The 8,636-nt window shown below is 38.8% G+C and overlaps 1 non-coding gene across 1 annotated transcript; it reads right to left on the bottom strand.

Moving 5' to 3' along the window:
• Positions 1–5,878: 5,878 nt before the first annotated feature.
• LOC113000322 (small nucleolar RNA R71) lies at positions 5,879–5,985 on the bottom strand. The gene has a single exon (XR_003265612.1). It is a non-coding gene; the product is annotated as a small nucleolar RNA R71 (small nucleolar RNA).
• Between the last annotated feature and the right edge of the window lie 2,651 nt (positions 5,986–8,636).

Raw genomic sequence — 8,636 nt, 5'->3', positions numbered from 1 at the left:
TATGGTTGCTTCTCACAAAACCAAAGCTTCCCCTTTATTCATTAGAGGAAAGATAGGATAAAGCTTTGTTGCTACCAAGAGAAACTGTCCCAAGTCATCCCTAATGCACATGCCTGCTCCAAATTCTCCTTCAACGTTAAAAAATGTGGCATCTAAATTGCACATGATCAAACCAGTTGAAGGAGGTTGCCATTTGTCATCCTGGGCCTGTCTTGTGGTCGATCTCTCCTTAGATAAGCCTTCCTCTTGAGCTTGCCTCTTTTCTGATAGAAAAGCATTTGCTTTGTGCACCATATTGCTTGACATGGGATTCTTGTTGTCCTAGACCAGTTCATTTCTACAACACCAAAAACTCCACATCATAATTATAAACTTGGTCCTCTCATGATCATTTCGCTTGCTACACACCAAAAAGTAGCATTAAGGAATTCCTTCACATCGACTCATGACCCTTTTCACTTTATTCCAAAGCCTTCTCTCCCTACATACTTGTTCGACAAAACAGCATCCTAATAAGACATGCCAACTATTTTCAACATTAATTTCACAGAAAGGGCATACGCTTGGACACCCTACACCTTGTGCTTGCAATCATTGCCTTGTGGATAAGTAATCTTGGTAGACTTTCCAAAGGAATACCTTTACTTGGGGAGGAATATTCAAGTCACAGATGCTCCTCCAATCACCTTAGAACCCTTAAAAGATCATAAAAAACAAATACCTCCATGAACATGTGGTATGTAGTTCGGACTGTATACGTTCCATCCTTGCTAAACCTCCAAATGGGCTTGTCCTCTCCTTGTAAGTTAATCAATGGCATGGGTTTTGCTTCAATTGCATCATCCACCTCCTATAATTCATCTAGTAGCTCAACCTTCCAGCTTACAGAGTCCCTATCAATGAGATCATTGAGCAAAAGATTTGGATCAAAGCTATTCACAATAGGTTTTGTTAATTTTTTGGTACCCCCTCTAAGCCACGGGTCAAACCAAACATGGATTCTGTTGCCATCACCTAACCTCCACCTCAACCCTTCTAGAACAACCATTGGCAATGCCCAAATGCTTTTCCAGGAGTAACTCAGGCTACTCCCAAGTGAAGCACTAAGAAAGTCAGTCTAGGGGTAGTATCTAGCTTTTAGGACCTTAGCTACCAAGGAAGTTGGGTTATTTAGTAAAGCCTAACCTTGCTTACCAAGGAAGGCCATGTTAAAATCTTTGATATTTTTGAACCCCATACCCCTTGCTCTTTCTTCATAGCCAACTTTTCCTACTCGAGCCACCTTATTCCCCCCTTGTGTCTCCTTTACATCCCTAGAAACAACTATTCATCATACAATGAATTTCATCCATAAGGCCATTCGGAAGCATATAGATGGACATATAATATGTTGGAATTTCTTGTAGCATGACCTTGATCATGACTTCTTTCCCTACACTAGATAGTCATCAATTCCATGATTGGATCTTCCTCCAAACTTTGTCCCTCACATACTCGAAAATTGCTTTTTTGTTTCTCCTCACCATGGATGGCACACCTAGGTATTTCCTCATCCCCATGCACTTTGAAACTCCCATTATATTAATGATATGAAGTAACTATTGACTCTATATTTGATGTAACCACTTTTAACCTTTCCTTTGTAAATGCTTTTTAACGGTTGTGGCTTTTGTAACTTTGGGGTTACTGTTGTATAAATAACCCCTTATTGTTGCCATGCGAAGAATATATTGATTCCTTAGAAGAATAACAATATCATTCTCTATGTATATGTGAATCTATCTTTCTATTTAGTTTGATCTTGTTTTGTTGTATCCTTGCAATACAAACCAACAAGTGGCGCCGTTTGTGGGAAAAAACAATGCAAAGGTTAAATAGATCATTCAAGAAATGGCGACAAAGTTTGACCTTGAGAAGTTCACTGGCTCCAATGACTTCAAGCTATGGAAGATGAAGATGGAAGCAATCTTGATTCAACAAGGATGTGATAAAGCGTTGAAAGGGGAGTCAAACATGCCTCTAACCTTGATGCAGGAAGAGAAGAAGAGCATGATTGATAAGGCCAAAAGTGTAATCATATTGTGTCTTGGTGATAAGGCACCGAGGGAGGTTGCAAGGGAGAAAACTGCGGCTGGAATATGGGCAAAGTTGGAACTGATGTACATGACCAGGTCTTTGGCCCATAGGTTGTGCCTCAAACAACAACTCTATTCATTCAAGATGGCGGAATCAAGGACGATCGAAGAACAACTTACAGAATTCAACAAGAACATTGATGATCTTGAGAATATTAGGGTGAAACTAGAAGAAGATAATGTTGTTATTCTTCTAAATGCTTTACCTAAAACCTTCGAACACTTTAAAGATGCTCTTTTGTATGGGAAGGATCAGTTAATTACCTTAGAGGAGGTGGTCACCTCAATTTGAACCAAAGAATTCCAAAAGCTCTAAGATTCGAAGATCACAGAGGAGGTGTCATCTGGTTTAGCAACTATAAAGGGAAAAAGAAAGAAGGGAGAAGGTAAATGGAAGAAGTCGAAGCTTGAAACCAAGAAGCAGGTCCAATGTTTAAGTGTCAAAAGGTTGGTCATATCAAGAATCACTGCCCTGAGAAAGGTACCAAGACCTCTTGGGTTATTTAAACTGCAAATGTTGCAGAGGCTTCTAAAGGATATGAATCTGCTGGGGTCTTGGTGGCTTCATCTAACGATTCACAGAAGAGTTGGGTTATGGACTCAGGATACACATACCATATGTGCCCTGTAAAGGATTACTTTGAGGATCTTGAACAGAAGGAGTATGGAATAGCACTCCTTGGAAACAACAAGGCTTGCAAGGTGCATGGCATTGGGACTATCAGGCCGAGAATGTTTGACAACAGGGAAATGTTGCTGCAAGATGTGAGGTATGTTCCAGAGCTCAAGAGAAACCTTATCTCCATAAGCATGTTCGATTTTATAGGATACACTACAAAGGTTGAGAATGGGATGATGAAGGTGTCCACTAGAGCCTCAATCATTGCAAAGGGAAGGCGAAGCAATGGGTTGTACATCTTGGAAGGATCCACAGTAATTGGACACGTGTTTGTTGTAAGTTAGAGAACAGAAGATAAGTCCAAATTATGGCACTTATGGCTAGGCCACATCAGTGAGAAAGGCTTGATAGAACTTGAAAAACAACACTTGTTGATGGGTGATAAACTCCATAAATTGGAGTTTTATGACCAGTGTGTCTTGGGGAAATCTCACAAGGTGAAATTTGGGACAGGTAAGCACACCTCAACCAGACCCTTTGAGTATGCTCATGTAGATCTATGGGGACCATCGAGGATCCAAATACATGGGGGCCGATCCTATTTCTTGAGCATTATCGATGACTATTCAAGAAGAGTATGGGTCTACATCCTAAGGAACAAAGCTGAAACATTTTAGAAGTTCAAGGAACGGCATACTGATGTGTCATTATTTTCTCCTATTTCTTAACCCTTTTTGTAACCATTTTAATTACTGATTAGCCTTAATTGTCAAATTAATTATGCAGTTTTATCATTTGGGCCTACTAGACTAATTTTGTGTTTTTAATTAAATTTCAGGAGAATTATAAGCAATTGGGCTTGGACTTGAAGAGAGCAGACAATTTTATTTTATCAAATCTTATTTTATCCAGATTTTATCTCATCTAGATATTATTTCATCCAATCTTGTCTTATCTTATCTAGATTTTATTTCATCTAGATTTTATTTTATCAAATCTTATCTTATCTTGTCCAGATTTTATTTTATTTATGGGCTTGGACTTAAAACAGATTTGTAAGTTTTGGGGCTGAGAACCTATATAACAGCACCAAGGATTTAGTTTCAGGAGTTTTTTTTTTCGTTTGGAGAGGAGAATAATTTTAGGTTTTGCAACTCCAGTTTTACTGTTCATGCATATTATTCACGTAGCAATAAAATTCGTTTTCTGCTTCAAGTTGCAATTTCGTTTTCTGCTTGAATATGCAATTTCATTTTCTACTGATTGATGGAAGGCTAAGTCTCCAGCGTTGTTTTCTCTTGAGGATCAAGCACAACTCTCTTTGAGGTTTTATTATTACTATTGAATTCTGATCAGTTTTTCCTCTTCACCAATTACATTGTATTTGTTGCTATTAATCCATGCATGCTTAGGGCTTGATTAATTGTCTCTGCGCTTAATTTACGTTCATGCTTAATGATCAGTTTCGTTCATGATTAATTGGTGTATGTGTTGCTTAATCACATAATGACAGCCTTATGTTAAATTTCTCTTAGTAATTTAATTTAGGGTTGGAGTAAGTGGTTGAACTGATAAAGGATAAATTCTCGTAACCTAGGATAAGAGACTTGCTTGTGAATCAAGTGGAAACAACATGTTTTAATTCTGTTATTTTCTAATTAAAATTTGCTCGCTGTTAAAATTACAAAAACAAACAACCCCCCCATTCGTTACTGTTTTATTACTATCTGTTATGAACGTTTGGTAGACCATTGCTCGTTGGGAGACGACCTAGGATCACTTCCTAAATACTGCATTTTTAATGTTTATTTGATTCGGGTACGGCCTCGATCAAATTTGGCGCCATTGTCGGGGAGCAGTGGGCCAAAGGAACATAATAGTGTTTAGTTATCTTATTTTGTGTAGCGTTTTGTTTTGCATTTCAGTTGCTTCCCCTGTTTAGCAACTATTTTTAGCAGCTGATTCAACGACTGTTTTGCTGTGAACAGTGATGAACAGTGATTAACGACTAGGAATTAGCGACTAATTTTGGAATTTAATTAGCGATTTTTGTTTTGATAGTTAGAGTTGTTATTTTTGGCTGATTTTTTGTGTGGTAGCTTCTTTTGATCCATATTTTGTGTGAAAAATACCAGGAGCACTTGGTGTGGCAGTATTTGAGAGAGACAAAAATTTTGGGAACTTGTTTTTAGCAAAACTTAAAACGGTCATAACTTTTGCTCCGGGTATCAGAATGACTATTATTATATATGCATTTGGGGTAGAAAAAAATTTTCCATATTGTGACAACTGGCATAAGGTCTCCCAAACTCCAAAAATTAGCCATTTACTAAGTTTTTTTTTTTTATTTTTCAAGTATTATTGTCCTATTTTTCTAAACTTTGCTTAGGTAGTTTTCATAGTTAGACTTTGAATTTTTGTTTGAATTTTTTTGTTCTATCTTTTCATGATTTTAGGGTGTTCCTCACAAAATTTCAGCTCATTTTGATATCGTTTGAGTATAGTTGTAGTTTTACCCCCTTGTTAGGTGCTTGTTAAGAAACACATTATTTGTTGCATATAGTGCATGACTAGGGGCAATCCAGGTGATTTATAACCCTTTGATCCTAAAATAGATAGAACCTTTCATAGATTAGTTAGACATAGTGTGCATCCTGGTCATTATGTGCATTTTGAGCATTCTGTTTAAGGTGATTCTGAGTATTCTGATTTTGAGCATTCCACTACTAATTTTCATACTGAGAGCATGGAACAACCTCCACCTCATGAGAGGAATCTTAGGCAGATGGCTGCACCTGATTTCAGTTATGAAAGTTTGTGCATTCAATATCCTGATGAGGGTGTTCCATATGTTCTCAAGACTGGACTAATACATTTCTTGCCCAAGTTTCGTGGTCTTGCAGGTGAAGATTCTCATAAGCATCTTAAGGAGTTCCATATTGTTTGTTCCACCATGAAGCCCCGTGATGTCCAAGAAGATCATATCTTTCTAAAGGCTTTTCCTTATTCTCTGGAGGGAGTGGCAAAAGATTGGCTATACTACCTTGCTCTCAGGTCCATTTTCAGCTGGGATGACCTCAAGAGGGTGTTCTTGGAGAAATTCTTTCCTGCATCTAGGACCACTGCCATCAGAAAAGACATTTCAGGCATTAGGCAACTTAATGGAGAAAGCTTGTATGAGTACTGGGAAAGATTCAAGAAATTGTGTGCAAGCTGTCCTCACCACCAGATTTCTAAGCAACTCCTTCTTCAATATTTCTATGAGGGACTTAGCAACATGGAGAGGAGTATGATTGATGCTACCAATGGTGGAGCTCTTGGTGATATGACCCCTGCTGAGACTAGGAATTTGATTGAGAAGATGGCTTCCAACTCCCAACAATTCAGTGCAAGAAATGATGTTATTGTTCTTAGAGGAGTCCATGAGGTGGCCACAGATTCATTTTCATCTACTGAAAATAAAAAGCTTGAAGGAAAACTTGATGCCTTGGTCAACCTAGTAACTCAGCTTGCCATGAATCAGAAATCTACACCTGTTGCAAGAGACTGTGGTCTATGTTCTTCTGCTAATCACCATAAAGATCTTAGTCCTTCTTTGTAGCAATTTGGAGTTAATGAGCAACCTGAAGCCTATGCTGCAAACATTAATAATAGACCTCCTCAGCAGCAAAACCAATAACAACAAAATAATTATGACCTTTCAAGCAATAGATACAATCCAGGTTGGAGGAATCATCCAAATCTGAGATGGGCAAGTCCTCCACAACAACAACAGCATGTCCCTTCTTTTCAAAATGTTGCTGGTCCAAGCAAGCCATATGTTCCTCCTCCAATACAACAGCAGTCACAACAAACACAACAAGCAACTGAGGCTCCTCCTCAACCTTCCTTAGAAGAGTTAGTGAGGCAAATAACCATCCAGAATATGCAATCTCAGCAAGAGACAAGAGCCTCCATTTAGAGTCTGACAAATCAGATGGGGCAGATGGCTACTCAGTTGAACCAAGCTCAGTCCCAAAATTCTGACAATCACAAACTGTTCAGAATCCGAAAAATGTGAGTGCCATCACCTTAAGGTCTGGCAACCAAATTCAAGTTCCTCCACCAGTAGCAGCACCTGCACCTGAACCTGTCAAGCTTCCTTCTACACCTGAAAAAGAGGATGAGATAGTTGCACAAAAGAGAAAGCTTCTTAACAAAAATTTTCATGCAGGTGGACCTTTTTCTAGTAATTCTGACTTACAACAGCCTCTTATCCCTCTTCCATTCCCACCTAGAGCAATTCCAAACAAAAAGATGGAAGAAGCGGAAAAGGAGATCTTGGAGACCTTCAGAAAAGTAGAGGTGAACATACCTCTGCTAGATGCCATCAAGCAGATTCCAAGATATGCCAAGTTTCTAAAGGAGCTGTGCACCCACAAAAGGAAGTTCAAGGGCAATGAAAGGATTAACATGGGCAGAAACGTGTCAGCATTGATAGGTAAATCTGTTCCTCACATTCCTGAGAAATGTAAGGACCTAGGTACTTTCTGTATACCTTGCATTATTGGAAACAATAATTTTGAGAATGCCATGCTAGATCTAGGAGCATCAGTTAGTGTCATGCCTCTGTCCATTTTAAATTCTTTATCTCTTGGAATTTTGCAATCTATAGATGTGGTGATTCATTTGGCAAATAGAAGTGTTGCTTACCCCGCAGGTTTCATAGAGGATGTGCTGGTTCGGGTTGGTGAACTTATTTTTCCTGTTGATTTTTATGCTCTTAATATGGAAGAGGGATTTTCCCATGGTTCAGTTCCAATTATTTTAGGCAGGCCATTTATGAAAACAGCCCGAACCAAGATAGATGTTTATGCTGGCACATTGTCTATGGAATTTGGTGATATTGTTGTTCATTTTAACATTCTTGATGCCATGAAACATCCATCTGAGGATCATTCTGTTTTTCGTGCTGAGATAATTGATTAGATTGTTGATGATTATATGTTTGATTTTGACAATGTTCTTCATGGTAGGAAACATCCATTTTTATCTGATTGCATACTTGTCATTCCTTATGCATTGAATATGAATCTGAGTTTGAATTTGATCCTGTGTCTGACTTTTATGCTGAGAGTGAATTTGAATTTAAGTCTGGTGCTCTTGATGTCGATTTTTTAGAGTTAGAATGCACTAACCATGTTGCAGGAAGTACATATACTTCTGACTTGCTTTATGAGGTACAGGCTGAGGAACCTTCTTCTTCTCCTACCCTGGTTCCTCCCACTGTTCAGCCACCATCCACACCAAAGTTGAAGCCCTTACCAGCAACTCTAAAATATGCTTACTTGGAGGACAAGGAAAAATTTCTAGTGATCATCTCTGCCTCCTTTGCTGCTGAGCAAGAAGAGAAGTTGTTGCTAGTTCTCAAGAAGCATAAGAAAGCCATTGGATGGACTTTAGCAGACATTCCTGGTATTAGCCCATCTACTTGCATGCATAGGATACTTTTAGAGGATGGAGCTAAGCCAGTGAGGCAGCCACAGTGGCGACTCAACCCCATCATTCTAGATGTGGTGAAAAAGGAAGTGACCAAGCTCTTACAAGCTGGAATCATCTACCCCATTTCTGACAGCCAGTGGGTGGGTCCAGTCCAAGTGGTTCCTAAGAAGACAAGTCTCACAGTGATCAAGAATGAAAAGGATGAGCTTATCCCTACAAAAGTGCAGAATAGCTAGCGAGTCTGCATTGATTATAGGAGGCTGAATTAGGTAACCAGAAAAGATCATTTTCCCCTGCCTTTCATTGATCAAATGCTTGAGCGCTTGGCAGGTAAGTCTCATTACTATTTTCTTGATGGTTTTTCTGGTTATTTACAAATTCATATTGCTCCTGAGGATCAA

This window comes from Glycine max, chromosome 18 (genome assembly GCF_000004515.6).
Source record: "Glycine max cultivar Williams 82 chromosome 18, Glycine_max_v4.0, whole genome shotgun sequence".
Lineage (NCBI taxonomy): Eukaryota > Viridiplantae > Streptophyta > Magnoliopsida > Fabales > Fabaceae > Glycine > Glycine max.
This window is presented reverse-complemented; position numbering and strand designations above follow the sequence as displayed.